The following is a 20,471-nucleotide window of genomic DNA, read 5'->3' as shown; positions in this document are numbered from 1 at the left end:
CCTGGTATTCCCAGGTGGTCTTCTATCCAAGTACTAACCAGGCGCAACACTGCATAGCTTCCAAGATCAGACGAGATTGGGCATGTCCAGTGTGGTTTGACTGTAGGTGCTCAAAAACATTAACTTTAGACCTCTTTTACTTCTTAACTCAAGTAAATTCATTGATAAGTTGAAAAAATGTAATGTAAAATGTAATAGAAAAGAATGTTATGGCTATATAAAATTACCTACAGCACCTGGTATTCCCAGGTGGTCTCCCATCCAAGTACTAACCAGGCTCAACACTGCATAGCTTCCAAGATCAGACGAGATTGGGCATGTCCAGAGTGGTTTGGCTGCAGGTGCTCAAACGCATTAACTTTAGACCTCTATTACTTCTTAACTCAAGTAAATTCATTGATAAGTTGAAAAAATTAAATGCAAAATGTAGTAGAAAAGACTGTTATGGCAGTATAAAATTACCTACAGCACCTGGGATTCCTAGGTGGTCTCCCATCCAAGTACTAACCAGGCCCACCACTGCATAGCTTCCAAGATCAGATGAGATTGGGCATGTCCAGTATGGTTTGGCTGTAGGTGCTCAAAAACATTAATTTTAGACCTCTATTACTTCTTAACTCAAGTAAATTCTTTGATAAGTTGAAAAAATTAAATGTAAAATGTAATAGAAAAGAATGTTATGGCAGTATAAAATTACCTACAGCACCTGGTATTCCCAGGTGGTCTCCCATCCAAGTACTAACCAGGCCCAACACTGCATAGCTTCCAAGATCAGATGATATTGGGCATGTCCAGTGTGGTTTGGCAGTAGGTGCCCAAAACCAATAACTTTAGACCTCTATTACTTCTTAACTCAAGTAAATTCATTGATAAGTTGAAAAAATTAAATGTAAAATGTAATAGAAAAGAATGTTATGGCAGTATAAAATTACCTACAGCACCTGGTATTCCCAGGTGGTCTCCCATCCAAGTACTAACCAGGCCCAACACTGCATAGCTTCCAAGATCAGATGAGATTGGGCATGTCCAGTGTGGTTTGGTTGTAGATGCTCAAAATCATTAACTTTAGACCTCTATTACTTCTTAACACAAGTAAATTCAGTGATAAGTTGAAAAAATTAAATGTAAAATGTAATAGAAAAGAATGTTATGGCTGCATAAAAATACCTACAGCACCTGGTATTCCCAGGTGGTCTCCCATACAAGTACTAACCAGGCCCAACACTCCATAGCTTCCAAGATCAGACAAGATTGGGCATGTCCAGTGTGGTTTGGCTGTAAGTGCTCAAAAACATTAACTTTAGACCTCTTTTACTTCTTAACTCAAGTAAATTCAATGATAAGTTGAAAAATGAAATGTAAAATGTAATAGAAAATAATGTTTTGGCAGTATAAAATTACCTACAGCTACTGGTATTCCCAGCTGGTCTCCCATCGAAGTACTAACCAGGCCCAACACTGCATAGCTTCCAAGTTCAGACGAGATTGGGCATGTCCAGTGTGGTTTGGCTGTAGGTGCTCAAATACATTAACTTTAGACCTCTATTACTTCTTAACTCAAGTAAATTCATTGATAAGTTGAAAAAATTAAATGTAAAATGTAATAGAAAAGAATGTTATGGCAGTATAAAATTACCTACAGCACCTGGTATTCCCAGGTGGTCTCCCATCCAAGTACTAACCAGGCCCAACACTGCATAGCTTCCAAGTTCAGACAAGATTGGGCATGTCCAGTGTGGTTTGGCTGTAGGTGCTCAAAAACATTAACTGTAGACCTCTTTTACTTCTTAACTCAAGTAAATTCAATGATTAGTTGAAAAATGAAATGTAAAATGTAATGGAAAAGAATGTTATGGCAGTATAAAATTACCTACAGCACCTGACATTCCCAGGTGGTCTCCCATCCAAGTACTAACCAGGCCCAACAATGCATAGCTTTCAAGATCAGACGAGATTGGGCATGTCCAGTGTGGTTTGACTGTAGGTGCTCAAAAACATTAACTTTAGACCTCTTTTACTTCTTAACTCAAGTTAATTCATTGATAAGTTGAAAAAATTTAATGTAATTTTTAATAGAAAAGAATGTTTTGGCTGTATAAAATTACCTACAGCACCTGGTATTCCCAGGTGGTCTCCCACCCAAGTAGTAACCAGGCCCAACACAGCATAGCTTCCAAGATCAGACGAGATTGGGCATGTCCAGTGTGGTTTGGCTGTAGGTGCTCAAAAACATTAACTTTAGACCTCTATTACTTCTTAACTCAAGTAAATTCATTGATAAGTTGAAAATATTAATGTAATAGAAAAGAATGTTTTGGCTGTATAAAATTTCCAACAGGTACTGGTATTCCCAGGTGGTCTCCCATCCAAGTATAAACCAGGCCCAACACAACAAAGCTTACAAGATCAAACAAGATTGGGAATGTCCAGTGTGGTTTGGCTGTAGGTGCTCAAAAACATTAACTTTAGACCTCTTTTACTTCTTAACTCAAGTAAATTCATTGATAAGTTGAAAATATTAATGTAATAGAAAAGAATGTTTTGGCTGTATAAAATTTCCAACAGGTACTGGTATTCCCAGGTGGTCTCCCATCCAAGTACAAACCAGGCCCAACACAGCAAAGCTTACAAGATCAGACGAGATTGGGCATGTCCAGTGTGGTTTGGCTGTAGGTGCTCAAAAGCATTAAATTTAGACCTTTATTACTTCTTAACTCAAGTAAATTCATTGATAAGTTGAAAAAATTAAATGTAAAATGTAATAGAAAAGAATGTTATTGCAGTATAAAATTACCTACAGCACCTGGTATTCCCAGGGGGTCTCCCATCCAAGTACTAACCAGGCCCAACACTGCATAGTTTCCAAGATCAGACGAGATTGGGCATGTCCAGTGTGGTTTGACTGTAGGTGCTCAAAAACATTAACTTTAGACCTCTTTTACTTCTAACTCAAGTAAATTCATTGATAAGTTGAAAAAATGTAATGTAAAATGTAATAGAAAAGAATGTTATGGCTATATAAAATTACCTACAGCACCTGGTATTCCCAGGTGGTCTCCTGTCCAAGTACTAACCAGGCCCAACACTGCATAGCTTCCAAGATCAGACGAGATTGGGCATGTCCAGTGTGCTTTGGCTGTAGGTGCTCAAAAACATTAACTTTAGACCTCTTTTACTTCTTAACTCATGTAAATTCATTGATAAGTTGAAAAAATTAAATGTAAATTGTAATAGAAAAGAATGTTTTGGCTGTATAAAATTACCTACAGCACCTGGTATTCCCAGGTGGTCTCCCACCCAAGTAGTAACCAGGCCAAACACCGCATTGCTTCCAAGATCAGACGAGATTGGGCATGTCCAGTGTGGTTTGGCTGTAGGTGCTCAAAAACATTAACTTTAGAACTCTATTACTTCTTAACTCAAGTAAATTCATTGATATGTTGAAAAAATTAAATGTAAAATGTATTAGAAAAGAATGTTATGGCTGCATAAAATTACCTATAGCACCTGGTATTCCCAGGTGGTCTCCCATCCAAGTACTAACCAGGCTCAACACTGCATAGCTTCCAAGATCAGACAAGATTGGGCATGTCCAGTGTGGCTTGGCTGTAGGTGCTCAAAAACATTAACTTTAGACCTCTTTTACTTCTTAACTCAAGTAAATTCAATGATAAGTTGAAAAATGAAATGTAAAATGTAATAGAAAAGAATGTTATGGCAGTATAAAGTTACCTACAGCACCTGGTATTCCCAGGTGGTCTTCTATCCAAGTACTAACCAGGCCCAACACTGCATAGCTTCCAAGATCAGACGAGATTGGGCATGTCCAGTGTGGTTTGAATGTAGGTGCTCAAAAACATTAACTTTAGACCTCTTTTACTTCTTAACTCAAGTAAATTCATTGATAAGTTGAAAAAATTAAATGTAAAATGTAATAGAAAAGAATGTTATGGCAGTATAAAATTACCTACAGCACCTGGCATTCCCAGGTGGTCTCCCATCCAAGTACTAACCAGGCCCAGCAATGCATAGCTTTCAAGATCATACGAGATTGGGCATGTCCAGTGTGGTTTGACTGTAGGTGCTCAAAAACACTAACTTTAGACCTCTTTTACTTCTTAACTCAAGTTAATTCATTGATAAGTTGAAAAAATGTAAAGTAAAATGTAATAGAAAAGAATGTTATGACTATATAAAATTACCTACAGCACCTGGTATTCCCAGGTGGTCTCCCACCTAAGTAGTAACCAGGCCCAACACAGCATAGCTTCCAAGATCAGACGAGATTGGGCATGTCCAGTGTGGTTTGGCTGTAGGTGCTCAAAAACATTAACTTTAGACCTCTATTACTTCTTAACTCAAGTAAATTCATTGATAAGTTGAAAAAATTAAATGTAAAATGTAATAGAAAAGAATGTTATGGCTGCATAAAATTACCTACAGCACCTGGTATTTCCAGGTGGTCTCCCATCCAAGTACTAACCAGGCTCAACACTGCATAGCTTTCAAGATCAGACAAGATTGGGCATGTCCAGTGTGGTTTGGCTGTAGGTGCTCAAAAATGTTAACTTTAGACCTCTTTTACTTCTTAACTCAAGTAAATTCAATTATAAGTTGAAAAATGAAATGTAAAATGTAATAGAAAAGAATGTTATGGCAGTATTAAGTTACCTACAGCACCTGGTATTCTCAGGTGGTCTCCCATCCAAGTACTAACCAGGCCCAACACTGCATAGCTTCCAAGATCAGATGAGATTGGACATGTCCAGTGTGGTTTGGTTGTAGATGCTCAAAAGCATTAACTTTAGACCTCTATTACTTCTTAACTCAAGTAAATTCATCGATAAGTTGAAAAAATTAAATGTAAAATGTAATAGAAAAGAATGTTATATCAGTATAAAATGATGTACAGCACCTGGTATTCCCAGGTGTTCTCCCATCCAGGTACTTACCAGGCCCAACACTGCATAGCTTCCAAGATCAGATGAGATTGGACATGTCCAGTATGGTTTGGTTGTAGATGCTCAAAAGCATTAACTTTAGACCTCTATTACTTCTTAACTCAAGTAAATGCATTGATAAGTTGAAAAAATTAAATGTAAAATGTAATAGAAAAGAAAGTTATGGCAGTATTAAGTTACCTACAGCACCTGGTATTCCCAGGTGGTCTCCCATCCAAGTACTAACCAGGCCCAACACTGCATAGCTTCCAAGATCAGATGAGATTGGGAATGTCCAGTGTGGTTTGGTTGTAGATGCTCAAAAGCATTAACTTTAGACCTCTATTACTTCTTAACTCTAGTAAATTGATTGATAAGTTGAAAAAATTAAATGTAAAATGTAATAGAAAAGAATGTTATATCAGTATAAAATGATGTACAGCACCTGGTATTCCCAGGTGTTCTCCCATTCAAGTACTTACCAGGCCCAACACGGCATAGCGTCCAAGATCAGACGAGATTGGGCATGTCCAGTGTGGTTTGGCTGTAGGCGCTCAAAAACATTAACTTTAGACCTCTTTTACTTCTTAACTCAAGTAAATTCATTGATAAGTTGAAAAAATTAAATGTAAAATGTAATAGAAAAGAATGTTATGGCAGTATAAAATTACCTACAGCATCTGGTATTCCCAGGAATGTCTCCCATCCAAGTACTAACCAGGCCCAACACTGCATAGCTTCCAAGATCAGATGAGATTGTTATTGTCCAGTGTGCTTTGGCTGTAGGTGCTCAAAAACATTAACTTTAGACCTCTTATACTTCTTAACTCAAGTAAATTCATTGATAAGTTGAAAAAATGTAATGTAAAATGTAATAGAAAAGAATGTTATGGCTATATAAAATTACCTACAGCACCTGGTTTTCCCAGGTGGTCTCCCGTCCAAGTACTAACCAGGCCCAACACTGCATAGCTTCCAAGATCAAACGAGATTGGGCATGTCCAGTGTGGTTTGGCTGTAGGTGCTCAAAAGCTTTAACTTTAGACCTCTATTACTTCTTAACTCAAGTAAATTCATTGATAAGTTGAAAAAATTAAATGTAAAATGTAATAGAATAGACTGTTATGGCATTATAAAATTACCTACAGCACCTGGGATTCCTAGGTGGTCTCCCATCCAAGTACTAACCAGGCCCAACACTGCATAGCTTCCAAGATCAGACGAGATTGGGTATGTCCAGTGTGGTTTGGCTGTAGGTGCTCAAAAACATTAACTTTAGACCTCTTTTACTTCTTAACTCAAGTAAATTCAATGATAAGTTGAAAAATGAAATGTAAAATGTAATAGAAAAGAATGTTTTGGCAGTATAAAATTACCTACAGCTCCTGGTATTCCCAGGTGGTCTCCCATCCAAGTACTAACTAGGCCCAACACTGCATAACTTCCAAGATGAGACGAGATTGGGCATGTCCAGTGTGGTTTGGCTGTAGGTGCCTAAAACCATTAACTTTAGACCTCTTTTACTTCTTAACTCAAGTATATTCATTCATAAGTTGAAAAAATTAAATGTAAAATGTAATAGAAAAGAAGGTTTTGGCTGTATAAAATTTCCTACATCAACTGGTATTCTCAGGTGGTCTCCCATCCAAGTACAAACTAGGCTCAACACTGCATAGCTTCCAAGATCAGACGAGATTGGGCATGTCCAGTGTGCTTTGGCTGTAGGTGCTCAAAAACATTAACTTTAGACCTCTTTTACTTCTTAACTCATGTAAATTCATTGATAAGTTGAAAAAATTAAATGTAAATTGTAATAGAAAAGAATGTTTTGGCTGTATAAAATTACCTACAGCACCTGGTATTCCCAGGTGGTCTCCCACCCAAGTAGTAACCAGGCCAAACACCGCATTGCTTCCAAGATCAGACGAGATTGGGCATGTCCAGTGTGGTTTGGCTGTAGGTGCTCAAAAACATTAACTTTAGAACTCTATTACTTCTTAACTCAAGTAAATTCATGGATATGTTGAAAAAATTAAATGTAAAATGTATTAGAAAAGAATGTTATGGCTGCATAAAATTACCTATAGCACCTGGTATTCCCAGGTGGTCTCCCATCCAAGTACTAACCCGGCTCAACACTGCATAGCTTCCAAGATCAGACAAGATTGGGCATGTCCAGTGTGGTTTGGCTGTAGGTGCTCAAAAATATTAACTTTAGACCTCTTTTACTTCTTAACTCAAGTAAATTCAATGATAAGTTGAAAAATGAAATGTAAAATGTAATCGAAAAGAATGTTATGGCAGTATAAAGTTAACTACAGCACCTGGTATTCCCAGGTGGTCTTCTATCCAAGTACTAACCAGGCCCAACACTGCATAGCTTCCAAGATCAGACGAGATTGGGCATGTCCAGTGTGGTTTGAATGTAGGTGCTCAAAAACATTAACTTTAGACCTCTTTTACTTCTTAACTCAAGTGAATTCATTGATAAGTTGAAAAAATTAAATGTAAAATGTAATAGAAAAGAATGTTATGGCAGTATAAAATTACCTACAGCTCCTGGTATTCCCAGGTGGTCTCCCATCCAAGTACTAACCAGGCCCAACACTGCATAGTTTCCAAGTTCAGACGAGATTGGGCATGTCCAGTGTGGTTTGGCTGTAGATGCTCAAAAACATTAACTTTAGACCTCTATTACTTCTTAACTCAAGTAAATTCATTGATAAGTTGAAAAAATTAAATGTAAAATGTAATAGAAAAGAATGTTATGGCAGTATAAAATTACCTACAGCACCTGGTATTCCCAGGTGGTCTCCCATCCAAGTACTAACCAGGCCCAACACTGCATAGCTTCCAAGTTCAGACGAGATTGGGCATGTCCAGTGTGGTTTGGCTGTAGGTGCTCAAAAACATTAACTTTAGACCTCTATTACTTCTTAACTCAAGTAAATTCATTGATAAGTTGAAAAAATTAAATTTAAAATGTAATAGAAAAGAATGTTATGGCAGTATAAAATTACCTACAGCACCTGGCATTCCCAGGTGGTCTCCCATCCAAGTACTAACGAGGCCCAGCAATGCATAGCTTTCAAGATCAGACGAGATTGGGCATGTCCAGTGTGGTTTGACTGTAGGTGCTCAAAAACATTAACTTTAGACCTCTTTTACTTCTTAACTCAAGTTAATTCATTGATAAGTTGAAAAAATGTAAAGTAAAATGTAACAGAAAAGAATGTTATGACTATATAAAATTACCTACAGCAGCTGGTATTCCCAGGTGGTCTCCCATCCAAGTACTAACCAGGCCCAAGACTGCATAGCTTCCAAGATCAAACGAGATTGGGCATGTCCAGTGTGGTTTGGCTGTAGGTGCTCAAAAACATTAACTTTAGACCTCTTTTACTTCTTAACTCAAGTAAATTCATTGATAAGTTGAAAAAATTAAATGTAAATTTTAATAGAAAAGAATGTTTTGGCTGTATAAAATTACTTACAGCACCTGGTATTCCCAGGTGGTCTCCCACCCAAGTAGTAACCAGGCCCAACACAGCATAGATTCCAAGATCAGACGAGATTGGGCATGTCCAGTGTGGTTTGGCTGTTGTTGCTCAAAAACATTAACTTTAGACCTCTATTACTTCTTAACTCAAGTAAATTCATTGATAAGTTGAAAAAATTAAATGTAAAATGTAATAGAAAAGAATGTTATGGCTGCATAAAATTACCTACAGCACCTGGTATTTCCAGGTGGTCTCCCATCCAAGTACTAACCAGGCTCAACACTGCATAGCTTTCAAGATCAGACAAGATTGGGCATGTCCAGTGTGGTTTGGCTATAGGTGCTCAAAAATATTAACTTTAGACCTCTTTTACTTCTTAACTCAAGTAAATTCAATTATAAGTTGAAAAATGAAATAGAAAAGAATGTTATGGCAGTATTAAGTTACCTACAGCACCTGGTATTCTCAGGTGGTCTCCCATTCAAGTACTAACCAGGCCCAACACTGCATAGCTTCCAAGATCAGATGAGATTGGACATGTCCAGTGTGGTTTGCTGTAGATGCTCAAAAGCATTAACTTTAGACCTCTATTACTTCTTAACTCAAGTAAATTCATTGATAAGTTGAAAAAATTAAATGTAAAATGTAATAGAAAAGAATGTTATATCAGTATAAAATGATGTACAGCACCTGGTATTCCCAGGTGTTCTCCCATCCAGGTACTTACCAGGCCCAACACTGCATAGCTTCCAAGATCAGATGAGATTGGACATGTCCAGTGTGGTTTGGTTGTAGATGCTCAAAAGCATTAACTTTAGACCTCTATTACTTCTTAACTCAAGTAAATTCATTGATAAGTTGAAAAAATTAAATGTAAAATGTAATAGAAAAGAATGTTATGGCAGTATTAAGTTACCTACAGCACCTGGTATTCCCAGGTGGTCTCCCATCCAAGTACTAACCAGGCCCAACACTGCATAGCTTCCAAGATCAGATGAGATTGGGCATGTCCAGTGTGGTTTGGTTGTAGATGCTCAAAAGCATTAACTTTAGACCTCTATTACTTCTTAACTCAAGTAAATTGATTGATAAGTTGAAAAAATTAAATGTAAAATGTAATAGAAAAGAATGTTATATCAGTATAAAATGATGTACAGCACCTGGTATTCCCAGGTGTTCTCCCATTCAAGTACTTACCAGGCCCAACACGGCATAGCGTCCAAGATCAGACGAGATTGGGCATGTCAGGTGTGGTTTGGCTGTAGGCGCTCAAAAACATTAACTTTAGACCTCTTTTACTTCTTAACTCAAGTAAATTCATTGATAAGTTGAAAAAATTAAATGTAAAATGTTAAAGAAAAGAATGTTATGGCAGTATAAAATTACCTATAGGATCTGGTATTCCCAGGAATGTCTCCCATCCAAGTACTAACCAGGCCCAACACTGCATAGCTTCCAAGATCAGATGAGATTGTTATTGTCCAGTGTGCTTTGGCTGTAGGTGCTCAAAAACATTAACTTTAGACCTCTTTTACTTCTTAACTCAAGTAAATTCATTGATAAGTTGAAAAAATGTAATGTAAAAATGTAATAGAAAAGAATGTTATGGCTATATAAAATTACCTACAGCACCTGGTATTCCCAGGTGGTCTCCCGTCCAAGTACTAACCAGGCCCAACACTGCATAGCTTCCAAGATCAAACGAGATTGGGCATGTCCAGTGTGGTTTGGCTGTAGGTGCTCAAAATCTTTAACTTTAGACCTCTATTACTTCTTAACTCGAGTAAATTCATTGATAAGTTGAAAAAATTAAATGTAAAATGTAATAGAATAGACTGTTATGGCAGTATAAAATTACCTACAGCACCTGGGATTCCTAGGTGGTCTCCCATCCAAGTACTAACCAGGCCCAACACTACATAGCTTCCAAGATCAGACGAGATTGGGCATGTCCAGTATGGTTTGGCTGTAGGTGCTCAAAAACATTAACTTTAGACCTCTTTTACTTCTTAACTCAAGTAAATTCAATGATAAGTTGAAAAATGAAATGCAAAATGTAATAGAAAAGAATGTTTTGGCAGTATAAAATTACCTACAGCTCCTGGTATTCCCAGGTGGTCTCCCATACAAGTACTAACCAGGCCCAACACTGCATAACTTCCAAGATGAGACGAGATTGGGCATGTCCAGTGTGGTTTGGCTGTAGGTGCCCAAAACCATTAACTTTAGACCTCTTTTACTTCTTAAATCAAGTAAATTCATTGATAAGTTGAAAAAATTAAATGTAAAATGTAATAGAAAAGAATGTCATGGCAGTATAAAATTACCTACAGCACCTGGTATTCCCAGGTGGTCTCCCACCCAAGTAGTAGCCAGGCCCAACACCGCATAGCTTCCAAGATCAGACGAGATTGGGCATGTCCAGTGTGGTTTGGCTGTAGGTGCTCAAAAACATTAACTTTAGACCTCTATTACTTCTTAACTCAAGTAAATTCATTGATAAGTTGAAAATATTAATGTAATAGAAAAGAATGTTTTGGCTGTATAAAATTTCCAACAGGTACTGGTATTCCCAGGTGGTCTCCCATCCAAGTACAAACCAGGCCCAACACAGCAAAGCTTACAAGATCAGACGAGATTGGGCATGTCCAGTGTGGTTTGGCTGTAGGTGCCCAAAACCATTAACTTTAGACCTCTTTTACTTCTTAAATCAAGTAAATTCATTGATAAGTTGAAAAAATTAAATGTAAAATGTAATAGAAAAGAATATTATGGCAGTATAAAATTACCTACAGCACCTGGTATTCCCAGGTGGTATCCCTTCCAAGTACTAACCAGGCCCACCACTGCATAGCTTCCAAGATCAGACAAGATTGGGCATATCCAGTGTGCTTTGGCTGTAAGTGTTCAAAAACATTAACTTTAGACCTCTTTTACTTCTTAACTCAAGTAAATTCATTGATAAGTTGAAAAAATTAAATGTAAATTGTAATAGAAAAGAATGTTTTGGCTGTATAAAATTACCTACAGCACCTGGTATTCCCAGGTGGTCTCCCACCCAAGTAGTAACCAGGCCCAACACCGCATAGCTTCCAAGATCAGACGAGATTGGGCATGTCCAGTGTGGTTTGGCTGTAGGTGCTCAAAAACATTAACTTTAGACCTCTATTACTTCTTAACTCAAGTAAATTCATTGATAAGTTGAAAATATTAATGTAATAGAAAAGAATGTTTTGGCTGTATAAAATTTCCAACAGGTACTGGTATTCCCAGGTGGTCTCCCATCCAAGTACAAACCAGGCCCAACACAGCAAAGCTTACAAGATCAGACGAGATTGGGCATGTCCAGTGTGGTTTGGCTGTAGGTGCTCAAAAGCATTAAATTTAGACCTCTATTACTTCTTAACTCAAGTAAATTCATTGATAAGTTGAAAAAATTAAATGTAAAATGTAATAGAAAAGAATGTTATGGCAGTATAAAATTACCTACAGCACCTGGTATTCCCAGGGGGTCTCCCATCCAAGTACTAACCAGGCCCAACACTGCATAGTTTCCAAGATCAGACGAGATTGGGCATGTCCAGTGTGGTTTGACTGTAGGTGCTCAAAAATATTAACTTTAGACCTCTTTTACTTCTTAACTCAAGTAAATTCAATGATAAGTTGAAAAATGAAATGTAAAATGTAATAGAAAAGAATGTTATGGCAGTATAAAGTTACCTACAGCACCTGGTATTCCCAGGTGGTCTTCTATCCAAGTACTAACCAGGCCCAACACTGCATAGCTTCCAAGATCAGACGAGATTGGGCATGTCCAGTGTGGTTTGAATGTAGGTGCTCAAAAACATTAACTTTAGACCTCTTTTACTTCTTAACTCAAGTGAATTCATTGATAAGTTGAAAAAATTAAATGTAAAATGTAATAGAAAAGAATGTTATGGCAGTATAAATTTACCTACAGCTCCTGGTATTCCCAGGTGGTCTCCCATCCAAGTACTAACCAGGCCCAACACTGCATAGTTTCCAAGTTCAGACAAGATTGGGCATGTCCAGTGTGGTTTGGCTGTAGATGCTCAAAAACATTAACTTTAGACCTCTATTACTTCTTAACTCAAGTAAATTCATTGATAAGTTGAAAAAATTAAATGTAAAATGTAATAGAAAAGAATGTTATGGCAGTATAAAATTACCTACAGCACCTGGTATTCCCAGGTGGTCTCCCATCCAAGTACTAACCAGGCCCAACACTGCATAGCTTCCAAGTTCAGACGAGATTGGGCATGTCCAGTGTGGTTTGGCTGTAGGTGCTCAAAAACATTAACTTTAGACCTCTATTACTTCTTAACTCAAGTAAATTCATTGATAAGTTGAAAAAATTAAATTTAAAATGTAATAGAAAAGAATGTTATGGCAGTATAAAATTACCTACAGCACCTGGCATTCCCAGGTGGTCTCCTATCCAAGTACTAACGAGGCCCAGCAATGCATAGCTTTCAAGATCAGACGAGATTGGGCATGTCCAGTGTGGTTTGACTGTAGGTGCTCAAAAACATTAACTTTAGACCTCTTTTACTTCTTAACTCAAGTTAATTCATTGATAAGTTGAAAAAATGTAAAGTAAAATGTAATAGAAAAGAATGTTATGACTATATAAAATTACCTACAGCAGCTGGTATTCCCAGGTGGTCTCCCATCCAAGTACTAACCAGGCCCAAGACTGCATAGCTTTCAAGATCAAACGAGATTGGGCATGTCCAGTGTGGTTTGGCTGTAGGTGCTCAAAAACATTAACTTTAGACCTCTTTTACTTCTTAACTCAAGTAAATTCATTGATAAGTTGAAAAAATTAAATGTAAATTTTAATAGAAAAGAATGTTTTGGCTGTATAAAATTACTTACAGCACCTGGTATTCCCAGGTGGTCTCCCACCCAAGTAGTAACCAGGCCCAACACAGCATAGATTCCAAGATCAGACGAGATTGGGCATGTCCAGTGTGGTTTGGCTGTTGTTGCTCAAAAACATTAACTTTAGACCTCTATTACTTCTTAACTCAAGTAAATTCATTGATAAGTTGAAAAAATTAAATGTAAAATGTAATAGAAAAGAATGTTATGGCTGCATAAAATTACCTACAGCACCTGGTATTTCCAGGTGGTCTCCCATCCAAGTACTAACCAGGCTCAACACTGCATAGTTTTCAAGATCAGACAGGATTGGGCATGTCCAGTGTGGTTTGGCTATAGGTGCTCAAAAATATTAACTTTAGACCTCTTTTACTTCTTAACTCAAGTAAATTCAATTATAAGTTGAAAAATGAAATGTAAAATGTAATAGAAAAGAATGTTATGGCAGTATTAAGTTACCTACAGCACCTGGTATTCTCAGGTGGTCTCCCATCCAAGTACTAACCAGGCCCAACACTGCATAGCTTCCAAGATCAGAGGAGATTGGACATGTCCAGTGTGGTTTGGTTGTAGATGCTCAAAAGCATTAACTTTAGACCTCTATTACTTCTTAACTCAAGTAAATTCATTGATAAGTTGAAAAAATTAAATGTAAAATGTAATAGAAAAGAATGTTATATCAGTATAAAATGATGTACAGCACCTGGTATTCCCAGGTGTTCTCCCATCCAGGTACTTACCAGGCCCAACACTGCATAGCTTCCAAGATCAGATGAGATTGGACATGTCCAGTGTGGTTTGGTTGTAGATGCTCAAAAGCATTAACTTTAGACCTCTATTACTTCTTAACTCAAGTAAATTCATTGATAAGTTGAAAAAATTAAATGTAAAATGTAATAGAAAAGAATGTTATGGCAGTATTAAGTTACCTACAGCACCTGGTATTCCCAGGTGGTCTCCCATCCAAGTACTAACCAGGCCCAACACTGCATAGCTTCCAAGATCAGATGAGATTGGGCATGTCCAGTGTGGTTTGGTTGTAGATGCTCAAAAGCATTAACTTTAGACCTCTATTACTTCTTAACTCAAGTAAATTGATTGATAAGTTGAAAAAATTAAATGTAAAATGTAATAGAAAAGAATGTTATATCAGTATAAAATGATGTACAGCACCTGGTATTCCCAGGTGTTCTCCCATTCAAGTACTTACCAGGCCCAACACGGCATAGCGTCCAAGATCAGACGAGATTGGGCATGTCAGGTGTGGTTTGGCTGTAGGCGCTCAAAAACATTAACTTTAGACCTCTTTTACTTCTTAACTCAAGTAAATTCATTGATAAGTTGAAAAAATTAAATGTAAAATGTTAAAGAAAAGAATGTTATGGCAGTATAAAATTACCTATAGCATCTGGTATTCCCAGGAATGTCTCCCATCCAAGTACTAACCAGGCCCAACACTGCATAGCTTCCAAGATCAGATGAGATTGTTATTGTCCAGTGTGCTTTGGCTGTAGGTGCTCAAAAACATTAACTTTAGACATCTTTTACTTCTTAACTCAAGTAAATTCATTGATAAGTTGAAAAAATGTAATGTAAAAATGTAATAGAAAAGAATGTTATGGCTATATAAAATTACCTTCAGCACCTGGTATTCCCAGGTGGTCTCCCGTCCAAGTACTAACCAAGCCCAACACTGCATAGCTTCCAAGATCAAACGAGATTGGGCATGTCCAGTGTGGTTTGGCTGTAGGTGCTCAAAATCTTTAACTTTAGACCTCTATTACTTCTTAACTCGAGTAAATTCATTGATAAGTTGAAAAAATTAAATGTAAAATGTAATAGAATAGACTGTTATGGCAGTATAATATTACCTACAGCACCTGGGATTCCTAGGTGGTCTCCCATCCAAGTACTAACCAGGCCCAACACTACATAGCTTCTAAGATCAGACGAGATTGGGCATGTCCAGTATGGTTTGGCTGTAGGTGCTCAAATACATTAACTTTAGACCTCTATTACTTCTTAACTCAAGTAAATTCAATGATAAGTTGAAAAATGAAATGTAAAATGTAATTGAAAAGAATGTTTTGGCAGTATAAAATTACCTACAGCTCCTGGTATTCCCAGGTGGTCTCCCATACAAGTACTAACCAGGCCCAACACTGCATAACTTCCAAGATGAGACGAGATTGGGCATGTCCAGTGTGGTTTGGCTGTAGGTGCCCAAAACCATTAACTTTAGACCTCTTTTACTTCTTAAATCAAGTAAATTCATTGATAAGTTGAAAAAATTAAATGTAAAATGTAATAGAAAAGAATGTTATGGCAGTATAAAATTACCTACAGCACCTGGTATTCCCAGGTGGTGTCCCTTCCAAGTACTAACCAGGCCCACCACTGCATAGCTTCCAAGATCAGACAAGATTGGGCATATCCAGTGTGCTTTGGCTGTAAGTGTTCAAAAACATTAACTTTAGACCTCTTTTACTTCTTAACTCAAGTAAATTCATTGATAAGTTGAAAAAATTAAATGTAAATTGTAATAGAAAAGAATGTTTTGGCTGTATAAAATTACCTACAGCACCTGGTATTCCCAGGTGGTCTCCCACCCAAGTAGTAACCAGGCCCAACACCGCAAAGCTTCCAAGATCAGACGAGATTGGGCATGTCCAGTGTGGTTTGGCTGTAGGTGCTCAAAAACATTAACTTTAGACCTCTATTACTTCTTAACTCAAGTAAATTCATTGATAAGTTGAAAATATTAATGTAATAGAAAAGAATGTTTTGGCTGTATAAAATTTCCAACAGGTACTGGTATTCCCAGGTGGTCTCCCATCCAAGTACAAACCAGGCCCAACACAGCAAAGCTTACAAGATCAGACGAGATTGGGCATGTCCAGTGTGGTTTGGCTGTAGGTGCCCAAAACCATTAACTTTAGACCTCTTTTACTTCTTAAATCAAGTAAATTCATTGATAAGTTGAAAAAATTAAATGTAAAATGTAATAGAAAAGAATGTTATGGCAGTATAAAATTACCTACAGCACCTGGTATTCCCAGGTGGTCTCCCTTCCAAGTACTAACCAGGCCCACCACTGCATAGCTTCCAAGATCAGACAAGATTGGGCATATCCAGTGTGCTTTGGCTGTAAGTGTTCAAAAACATTAACTTTAGACCTCTTTTACTTCTTAACTCAAGTAAATTCATTGATAAGTTGAAAAAATTAAATGTAAATTGTAATAGAAAAGAATGTTTTGGCTGTATAAAATTACCTACAGCACTTGGTATTCCCAGGTGGTCTCCCACCCAAGTAGTAACCAGGCCCAACACCGCATAGCTTCCAAGATCAGACGAGATTGGGCATGTCCAGTGTGGTTTGGCTGTAGGTGCTCAAAAACATTAACTTTAGACCTCTATTACTTCTTAACTCAAGTAAATTCATTGATAAGTTGAAAATATTAATGTAATAGAAAAGAATGTTTTGGCTGTATAAAATTTCCAACAGGTACTGGTATTCCCAGGTGGTCTCCCATCCAAGTACAAACCAGGCCCAACACAGCAAAGCTTACAAGATCAGACGAGATTGGGCATGTCCAGTGTGGTTTGGCTGTAGGTGCTCAAAAGCATTAAATTTAGACCTCTATTACTTCTTAACTCAAGTAAATTCATTGATAAGTTGAAAAAATTAAATGTAAAATGTAATAGAAAAGAATGTTATGGCAGTATAAAATTACCTACAGCACCTGGTATTCCCAGGGGGTCTCCCACCCAAGTAGTAACCAGGCCCAACACCGCATAGCTTCCAAGATCAGACGAGATTGGGCATGTCCAGTGTGGTTTGGCTGTAGGTGCTCAAAAACATTAACTTTAGACCTCTATTACTTCTTAACTCAAGTAAATTCATTGATAAGTTGAAAATATTAATGTAATAGAAAAGAATGTTTTGGCAGTATAAAATTTCCAACAGGTACTGGTATTCCCAGGTGGTCTCCCATCCAAGTACAAACCAGGCCCAACACAGCAAAGCTTACAAGATCAGACGAGATTGGGCATGTCCAGTGTGGTTTGGCTGTAGGTGCTCAAAAGCATTAAATTTAGACCTCTATTACTTCTTAACTCAAGTAAATTCATTGATAAGTTGAAAAAATTAAATGTAAAATGTAATAGAAAAGAATGTTATGGCAGTATAAAATTACCTACAGCACCTGGTATTCCCAGGTGGTCTCCCATCCAAGTACTAACCAGGCCCAACACTGCATAGCTTCCAAGTTCAGACGAGATTGGGCATGTCCAGTGTGGTTTGGCTGTAGGTGCTCAAAAACATTAACTTTAGACCTCTATTACTTCTTAACTCAAGTAAATTCATTGATAAGTTGAAAAAATTAAATGTAAAATGTAATAGAAATGAATGTTATATCAGTATAAAATGATGTACAGCACCTGGTATTCCCAGGTGTTCTCCCATTCAAGTACTTACCAGGCCCAACACGGCATAGCGTCCAAGATCAGACGAGATTGGGCATGTCAGGTGTGGTTTGGCTGTAGGCGCTCAAAAACATTAACTTTAGACCTCTTTTACTTCTTAACTCAAGTAAATTCATTGATAAGTTGAAAAAATTAAATGTAAAATGTTAAAGAAAAGAATGTTATGGCAGTATAAAATTACCTATAGCATCTGGTATTCCCAGGAATGTCTCCCATCCAAGTACTAACCAGGCCCAACACTGCATAGCTTCCAAGATCAGATGAGATTGTTATTGTCCAGTGTGCTTTGGCTGTAGGTGCTCAAAAACATTAACTTTAGACCTCTTTTACTTCTTAACTCAAGTAAATTCATTGATAAGTTGAAAAAATGTAATGTAAAAATGTAATAGAAAAGAATGTTATGGCTATATAAAATTACCTACAGCACCTGGTATTCCCAGGTGGTCTCCCGTCCAAGTACTAACCAGGCCCAACACTGCATAGCTTCCAAGATCAAACGAGATTGGGCATGTCCAGTGTGGTTTGGCTGTAGGTGCTCAAAATCTTTAACTTTAGACCTCTATTACTTCTTAACTCGAGTAAATTCATTGATAAGTTGAAAAAATTAAATGTAAAATGTAATAGAATAGACTGTTATGGCAGTATAAAATTACCTACAGCACCTGGGATTCCTAGGTGGTCTCCCATCCAAGTACTAACCAGGCCCAACACTACATAGCTTCTAAGATCAGACGAGATTGGGCATGTCCAGTATGGTTTGGCTGTAGGTGCTCAAAAACATTAACTTTAGAACTCTATTACTTCTTAACTCAAGTAAATTCAATGATAAGTTGAAAAATGAAATGTAAAATGTAATTGAAAAGAATGTTTTGGCAGTATAAAATTACCTACAGCTCCTGGTATTCCCAGGTGGTCTCCCATACAAGTACTAACCAGGCCCAACACTGCATAACTTCCAAGATGAGACGAGATTGGGCATGTCCAGTGTGGTTTGGCTGTAGGTGCCCAAAACCATTAACTTTAGACCTCTTTTACTTCTTAAATCAAGTAAATTCATTGATAAGTTGAAAAAATTAAATGTAAAATGTAATAGAAAAGAATGTTATGGCAGTATAAAATTACCTACAGCACCTGGTATTCCCAGGTGGTGTCCCTTCCAAGTACTAACCAGGCCCACCACTGCATAGCTTCCAAGATCAGACAAGATTGGGCATATCCAGTGTGCTTTGGCTGTAAGTGTTCAAAAACATTAACTTTAGACCTCTTTTACTTCTTAACTCAAGTAAATTCATTGATAAGTTGAAAAAATTAAATGTAAATTGTAATAGAAAAGAATGTTTTGGCTGTATAAAATTACCTACAGCACCTGGTATTCCCAGGTGGTCTCCCACCCAAGTAGTAACCAGGCCCAACACCGCATAGCTTCCAAGATCAGACGAGATTGGGCATGTCCAGTGTGGTTTGGCTGTAGGTGCTCAAAAACATTAACTTTAGACCTCTATTACTTCTTAACTCAAGTAAATTCATTGATAAGTTGAAAATATTAATGTAATAGAAAAGAATGTTTTGGCTGTATAAAATTTCCAACAGGTACTGGTATTCCCAGGTGGTCTCCCATCCAAGTACAAACCAGGCCCAACACAGCAAAGCTTACAAGATCAGACGAGATTGGGCATGTCCAGTGTGGTTTGGCTGTAGGTGCTCAAAAGCATTAAATTTAGACCTCTATTACTTCTTAACTCAAGTAAATTCATTGATAAGTTGAAAAAATTAAATGTAAAATGTAATAGAAAAGAATGTTATGGCAGTATAAAATTACCTACAGCACCTGGTATTCCCAGGGGGTCTCCCATCCAAGTACTAACCAGGCCCAACACTGCATAGTTTCCAAGATCAGACGAGATTGGGCATGTCCAGTGTGGTTTGACTGTAGGTGCTCAAAAACATTAACTTTAGACCTCTTTTACTTCTTAACTCAAGTAAATTCATTGATAAGTTGAAAAAATTTAAAATAAAATGTAATAGAAAAGAATGTTATGGCTATATAAAATTACCTACAGCACCTGGTATTCCCAGGTGGTCTCCTGTCCAAGTACTAACCAGGCCCAACACTGCATAGCTTCCAAAATCAGACGAGATTGGGCATGTCCAGTGTGCTTTGGCTGTAGGTGCTCAAAAACATTAACTTTAGACCTCTTTTACTTTTTAACTCATGTAAATTCATTGATAAGTTGAAAAAATTAAATGTAAATTGTAATAGAAAAGAATGTTTTGGCTGTATAAAATTACCTACAGCACCTGGTATTCCCAGGTGGTCTCCCACCCAAGTAGTAACCAGGCCAAACACCGCATTGCTTCCAAGATCAGATGAGATTGGGCATGTCCAGTGTGGTTTGGCTGTAGGTGCTCAAAAACATTAACTTTAGAACTCTATTACTTCTTAACTCAAGTAAATTCATTGATATGTTGAAAAAATTAAATGTAAAATGTATTAGAAAAGAATGTTATGGCTGCATAAAATTACCTATAGCACCTGGTATTCCCAGGTGGTCTCCCATCCAAGTACTAACCAGGCTCAACACTGCATAGCTTCCAAGATCAGACAAGATTGGGCATGTCCAGTGTGGTTTGGCTGTATGTG

The 20,471-nt window shown here is 37.3% G+C and overlaps 6 non-coding genes and 66 pseudogenes across 6 annotated transcripts; all 72 read right to left on the bottom strand.

The window, feature by feature from the left end:
* The window catches only part of LOC148492698 (5S ribosomal RNA), a 119-nt pseudogene extending 11 nt beyond the window's left edge, over positions 1-108 (bottom strand).
* Positions 109-224: 116 nt separating this feature from the next.
* On the bottom strand, positions 225-343 carry LOC148492697 (5S ribosomal RNA; annotated as a pseudogene).
* A 116-nt stretch (positions 344-459) lies between these two features.
* Positions 460-578, bottom strand: LOC148492696 (5S ribosomal RNA; annotated as a pseudogene).
* Positions 579-694: 116 nt separating this feature from the next.
* On the bottom strand, positions 695-813 carry LOC148492695 (5S ribosomal RNA; annotated as a pseudogene).
* Positions 814-929: 116 nt separating this feature from the next.
* On the bottom strand, positions 930-1,048 carry LOC148492694 (5S ribosomal RNA; annotated as a pseudogene).
* Positions 1,049-1,164: 116 nt separating this feature from the next.
* LOC148492693 (5S ribosomal RNA) lies at positions 1,165-1,283 on the bottom strand (annotated as a pseudogene).
* A 115-nt stretch (positions 1,284-1,398) lies between these two features.
* Positions 1,399-1,517, bottom strand: LOC148492692 (5S ribosomal RNA; annotated as a pseudogene).
* Positions 1,518-1,633: 116 nt separating this feature from the next.
* Positions 1,634-1,752, bottom strand: LOC148492691 (5S ribosomal RNA; annotated as a pseudogene).
* Positions 1,753-1,867: 115 nt separating this feature from the next.
* Positions 1,868-1,986, bottom strand: LOC148492690 (5S ribosomal RNA; annotated as a pseudogene).
* A 116-nt stretch (positions 1,987-2,102) lies between these two features.
* LOC148492689 (5S ribosomal RNA) lies at positions 2,103-2,221 on the bottom strand (annotated as a pseudogene).
* Positions 2,222-2,791: 570 nt separating this feature from the next.
* On the bottom strand, positions 2,792-2,910 carry LOC148492688 (5S ribosomal RNA). The gene has a single exon (XR_015870680.1). It is a non-coding gene; the product is annotated as a 5S ribosomal RNA (ribosomal RNA).
* Positions 2,911-3,025: 115 nt separating this feature from the next.
* LOC148492687 (5S ribosomal RNA) lies at positions 3,026-3,144 on the bottom strand (annotated as a pseudogene).
* Positions 3,145-3,260: 116 nt separating this feature from the next.
* On the bottom strand, positions 3,261-3,379 carry LOC148492686 (5S ribosomal RNA; annotated as a pseudogene).
* Positions 3,380-3,495: 116 nt separating this feature from the next.
* LOC148492685 (5S ribosomal RNA) lies at positions 3,496-3,614 on the bottom strand (annotated as a pseudogene).
* A 115-nt stretch (positions 3,615-3,729) lies between these two features.
* Positions 3,730-3,848, bottom strand: LOC148492684 (5S ribosomal RNA; annotated as a pseudogene).
* A 116-nt stretch (positions 3,849-3,964) lies between these two features.
* On the bottom strand, positions 3,965-4,083 carry LOC148492683 (5S ribosomal RNA; annotated as a pseudogene).
* Positions 4,084-4,199: 116 nt separating this feature from the next.
* Positions 4,200-4,318, bottom strand: LOC148492682 (5S ribosomal RNA; annotated as a pseudogene).
* Positions 4,319-4,434: 116 nt separating this feature from the next.
* LOC148492681 (5S ribosomal RNA) lies at positions 4,435-4,553 on the bottom strand (annotated as a pseudogene).
* A 115-nt stretch (positions 4,554-4,668) lies between these two features.
* Positions 4,669-4,787, bottom strand: LOC148492680 (5S ribosomal RNA; annotated as a pseudogene).
* A 116-nt stretch (positions 4,788-4,903) lies between these two features.
* On the bottom strand, positions 4,904-5,022 carry LOC148492679 (5S ribosomal RNA; annotated as a pseudogene).
* A 116-nt stretch (positions 5,023-5,138) lies between these two features.
* LOC148492678 (5S ribosomal RNA) lies at positions 5,139-5,257 on the bottom strand (annotated as a pseudogene).
* A 116-nt stretch (positions 5,258-5,373) lies between these two features.
* LOC148492677 (5S ribosomal RNA) lies at positions 5,374-5,492 on the bottom strand (annotated as a pseudogene).
* A 352-nt stretch (positions 5,493-5,844) lies between these two features.
* Positions 5,845-5,963, bottom strand: LOC148492676 (5S ribosomal RNA; annotated as a pseudogene).
* Positions 5,964-6,079: 116 nt separating this feature from the next.
* On the bottom strand, positions 6,080-6,198 carry LOC148492675 (5S ribosomal RNA; annotated as a pseudogene).
* Positions 6,199-6,313: 115 nt separating this feature from the next.
* LOC148492674 (5S ribosomal RNA) lies at positions 6,314-6,432 on the bottom strand (annotated as a pseudogene).
* A 351-nt stretch (positions 6,433-6,783) lies between these two features.
* On the bottom strand, positions 6,784-6,902 carry LOC148492673 (5S ribosomal RNA; annotated as a pseudogene).
* A 116-nt stretch (positions 6,903-7,018) lies between these two features.
* On the bottom strand, positions 7,019-7,137 carry LOC148492672 (5S ribosomal RNA; annotated as a pseudogene).
* A 115-nt stretch (positions 7,138-7,252) lies between these two features.
* On the bottom strand, positions 7,253-7,371 carry LOC148492671 (5S ribosomal RNA; annotated as a pseudogene).
* A 116-nt stretch (positions 7,372-7,487) lies between these two features.
* Positions 7,488-7,606, bottom strand: LOC148492670 (5S ribosomal RNA; annotated as a pseudogene).
* A 116-nt stretch (positions 7,607-7,722) lies between these two features.
* Positions 7,723-7,841, bottom strand: LOC148492669 (5S ribosomal RNA). Its single transcript, XR_015871498.1, has one exon. It is a non-coding gene; the product is annotated as a 5S ribosomal RNA (ribosomal RNA).
* A 116-nt stretch (positions 7,842-7,957) lies between these two features.
* Positions 7,958-8,076, bottom strand: LOC148492668 (5S ribosomal RNA; annotated as a pseudogene).
* Positions 8,077-8,192: 116 nt separating this feature from the next.
* On the bottom strand, positions 8,193-8,311 carry LOC148492667 (5S ribosomal RNA; annotated as a pseudogene).
* A 116-nt stretch (positions 8,312-8,427) lies between these two features.
* On the bottom strand, positions 8,428-8,546 carry LOC148492666 (5S ribosomal RNA; annotated as a pseudogene).
* Positions 8,547-8,662: 116 nt separating this feature from the next.
* On the bottom strand, positions 8,663-8,781 carry LOC148492665 (5S ribosomal RNA; annotated as a pseudogene).
* Positions 8,782-8,884: 103 nt separating this feature from the next.
* LOC148492664 (5S ribosomal RNA) lies at positions 8,885-9,002 on the bottom strand (annotated as a pseudogene).
* Positions 9,003-9,118: 116 nt separating this feature from the next.
* On the bottom strand, positions 9,119-9,237 carry LOC148492663 (5S ribosomal RNA; annotated as a pseudogene).
* A 116-nt stretch (positions 9,238-9,353) lies between these two features.
* On the bottom strand, positions 9,354-9,472 carry LOC148492662 (5S ribosomal RNA; annotated as a pseudogene).
* A 588-nt stretch (positions 9,473-10,060) lies between these two features.
* Positions 10,061-10,179, bottom strand: LOC148492661 (5S ribosomal RNA; annotated as a pseudogene).
* A 116-nt stretch (positions 10,180-10,295) lies between these two features.
* Positions 10,296-10,414, bottom strand: LOC148492660 (5S ribosomal RNA; annotated as a pseudogene).
* A 115-nt stretch (positions 10,415-10,529) lies between these two features.
* LOC148492659 (5S ribosomal RNA) lies at positions 10,530-10,648 on the bottom strand (annotated as a pseudogene).
* A 116-nt stretch (positions 10,649-10,764) lies between these two features.
* Positions 10,765-10,883, bottom strand: LOC148492658 (5S ribosomal RNA; annotated as a pseudogene).
* A 343-nt stretch (positions 10,884-11,226) lies between these two features.
* On the bottom strand, positions 11,227-11,345 carry LOC148492657 (5S ribosomal RNA; annotated as a pseudogene).
* A 116-nt stretch (positions 11,346-11,461) lies between these two features.
* Positions 11,462-11,580, bottom strand: LOC148492656 (5S ribosomal RNA; annotated as a pseudogene).
* Positions 11,581-11,923: 343 nt separating this feature from the next.
* LOC148492655 (5S ribosomal RNA) lies at positions 11,924-12,042 on the bottom strand. The gene has a single exon (XR_015870677.1). It is a non-coding gene; the product is annotated as a 5S ribosomal RNA (ribosomal RNA).
* Positions 12,043-12,157: 115 nt separating this feature from the next.
* LOC148492654 (5S ribosomal RNA) lies at positions 12,158-12,276 on the bottom strand (annotated as a pseudogene).
* Positions 12,277-12,392: 116 nt separating this feature from the next.
* On the bottom strand, positions 12,393-12,511 carry LOC148492653 (5S ribosomal RNA; annotated as a pseudogene).
* Positions 12,512-12,627: 116 nt separating this feature from the next.
* LOC148492652 (5S ribosomal RNA) lies at positions 12,628-12,746 on the bottom strand. Its single transcript, XR_015871497.1, has one exon. It is a non-coding gene; the product is annotated as a 5S ribosomal RNA (ribosomal RNA).
* Positions 12,747-12,862: 116 nt separating this feature from the next.
* LOC148492651 (5S ribosomal RNA) lies at positions 12,863-12,981 on the bottom strand (annotated as a pseudogene).
* A 116-nt stretch (positions 12,982-13,097) lies between these two features.
* Positions 13,098-13,216, bottom strand: LOC148492650 (5S ribosomal RNA; annotated as a pseudogene).
* A 116-nt stretch (positions 13,217-13,332) lies between these two features.
* On the bottom strand, positions 13,333-13,451 carry LOC148492649 (5S ribosomal RNA; annotated as a pseudogene).
* A 116-nt stretch (positions 13,452-13,567) lies between these two features.
* LOC148492648 (5S ribosomal RNA) lies at positions 13,568-13,686 on the bottom strand (annotated as a pseudogene).
* Positions 13,687-13,801: 115 nt separating this feature from the next.
* Positions 13,802-13,920, bottom strand: LOC148492647 (5S ribosomal RNA; annotated as a pseudogene).
* Positions 13,921-14,036: 116 nt separating this feature from the next.
* Positions 14,037-14,155, bottom strand: LOC148492646 (5S ribosomal RNA; annotated as a pseudogene).
* A 116-nt stretch (positions 14,156-14,271) lies between these two features.
* Positions 14,272-14,390, bottom strand: LOC148492645 (5S ribosomal RNA; annotated as a pseudogene).
* A 588-nt stretch (positions 14,391-14,978) lies between these two features.
* LOC148492644 (5S ribosomal RNA) lies at positions 14,979-15,097 on the bottom strand (annotated as a pseudogene).
* Positions 15,098-15,213: 116 nt separating this feature from the next.
* On the bottom strand, positions 15,214-15,332 carry LOC148492643 (5S ribosomal RNA; annotated as a pseudogene).
* Positions 15,333-15,447: 115 nt separating this feature from the next.
* LOC148492642 (5S ribosomal RNA) lies at positions 15,448-15,566 on the bottom strand (annotated as a pseudogene).
* Positions 15,567-15,682: 116 nt separating this feature from the next.
* On the bottom strand, positions 15,683-15,801 carry LOC148492641 (5S ribosomal RNA; annotated as a pseudogene).
* A 116-nt stretch (positions 15,802-15,917) lies between these two features.
* LOC148492640 (5S ribosomal RNA) lies at positions 15,918-16,036 on the bottom strand (annotated as a pseudogene).
* Positions 16,037-16,379: 343 nt separating this feature from the next.
* Positions 16,380-16,498, bottom strand: LOC148492639 (5S ribosomal RNA; annotated as a pseudogene).
* A 116-nt stretch (positions 16,499-16,614) lies between these two features.
* On the bottom strand, positions 16,615-16,733 carry LOC148492638 (5S ribosomal RNA; annotated as a pseudogene).
* Positions 16,734-17,076: 343 nt separating this feature from the next.
* LOC148492637 (5S ribosomal RNA) lies at positions 17,077-17,195 on the bottom strand (annotated as a pseudogene).
* A 343-nt stretch (positions 17,196-17,538) lies between these two features.
* On the bottom strand, positions 17,539-17,657 carry LOC148492636 (5S ribosomal RNA). The gene has a single exon (XR_015871496.1). It is a non-coding gene; the product is annotated as a 5S ribosomal RNA (ribosomal RNA).
* A 588-nt stretch (positions 17,658-18,245) lies between these two features.
* LOC148492635 (5S ribosomal RNA) lies at positions 18,246-18,364 on the bottom strand (annotated as a pseudogene).
* Positions 18,365-18,480: 116 nt separating this feature from the next.
* Positions 18,481-18,599, bottom strand: LOC148492634 (5S ribosomal RNA; annotated as a pseudogene).
* Positions 18,600-18,714: 115 nt separating this feature from the next.
* Positions 18,715-18,833, bottom strand: LOC148492633 (5S ribosomal RNA; annotated as a pseudogene).
* A 116-nt stretch (positions 18,834-18,949) lies between these two features.
* On the bottom strand, positions 18,950-19,068 carry LOC148492632 (5S ribosomal RNA; annotated as a pseudogene).
* Positions 19,069-19,184: 116 nt separating this feature from the next.
* Positions 19,185-19,303, bottom strand: LOC148492631 (5S ribosomal RNA; annotated as a pseudogene).
* Positions 19,304-19,646: 343 nt separating this feature from the next.
* On the bottom strand, positions 19,647-19,765 carry LOC148492630 (5S ribosomal RNA). Its single transcript, XR_015870675.1, has one exon. It is a non-coding gene; the product is annotated as a 5S ribosomal RNA (ribosomal RNA).
* A 116-nt stretch (positions 19,766-19,881) lies between these two features.
* Positions 19,882-20,000, bottom strand: LOC148492629 (5S ribosomal RNA; annotated as a pseudogene).
* A 116-nt stretch (positions 20,001-20,116) lies between these two features.
* On the bottom strand, positions 20,117-20,235 carry LOC148492628 (5S ribosomal RNA; annotated as a pseudogene).
* Positions 20,236-20,351: 116 nt separating this feature from the next.
* On the bottom strand, positions 20,352-20,470 carry LOC148492627 (5S ribosomal RNA; annotated as a pseudogene).
* Between the last annotated feature and the right edge of the window lies 1 nt (position 20,471).

This window comes from Taudactylus pleione, unplaced genomic scaffold (assembly GCF_031769625.1).
Source record: "Taudactylus pleione unplaced genomic scaffold, aTauple2 ptg000550l, whole genome shotgun sequence".
NCBI lineage: Eukaryota > Metazoa > Chordata > Amphibia > Anura > Myobatrachidae > Taudactylus > Taudactylus pleione.
The sequence above is the reverse complement of the archived record's forward strand: the minus strand, read 5'-3'. Positions and strand labels throughout refer to the sequence as shown.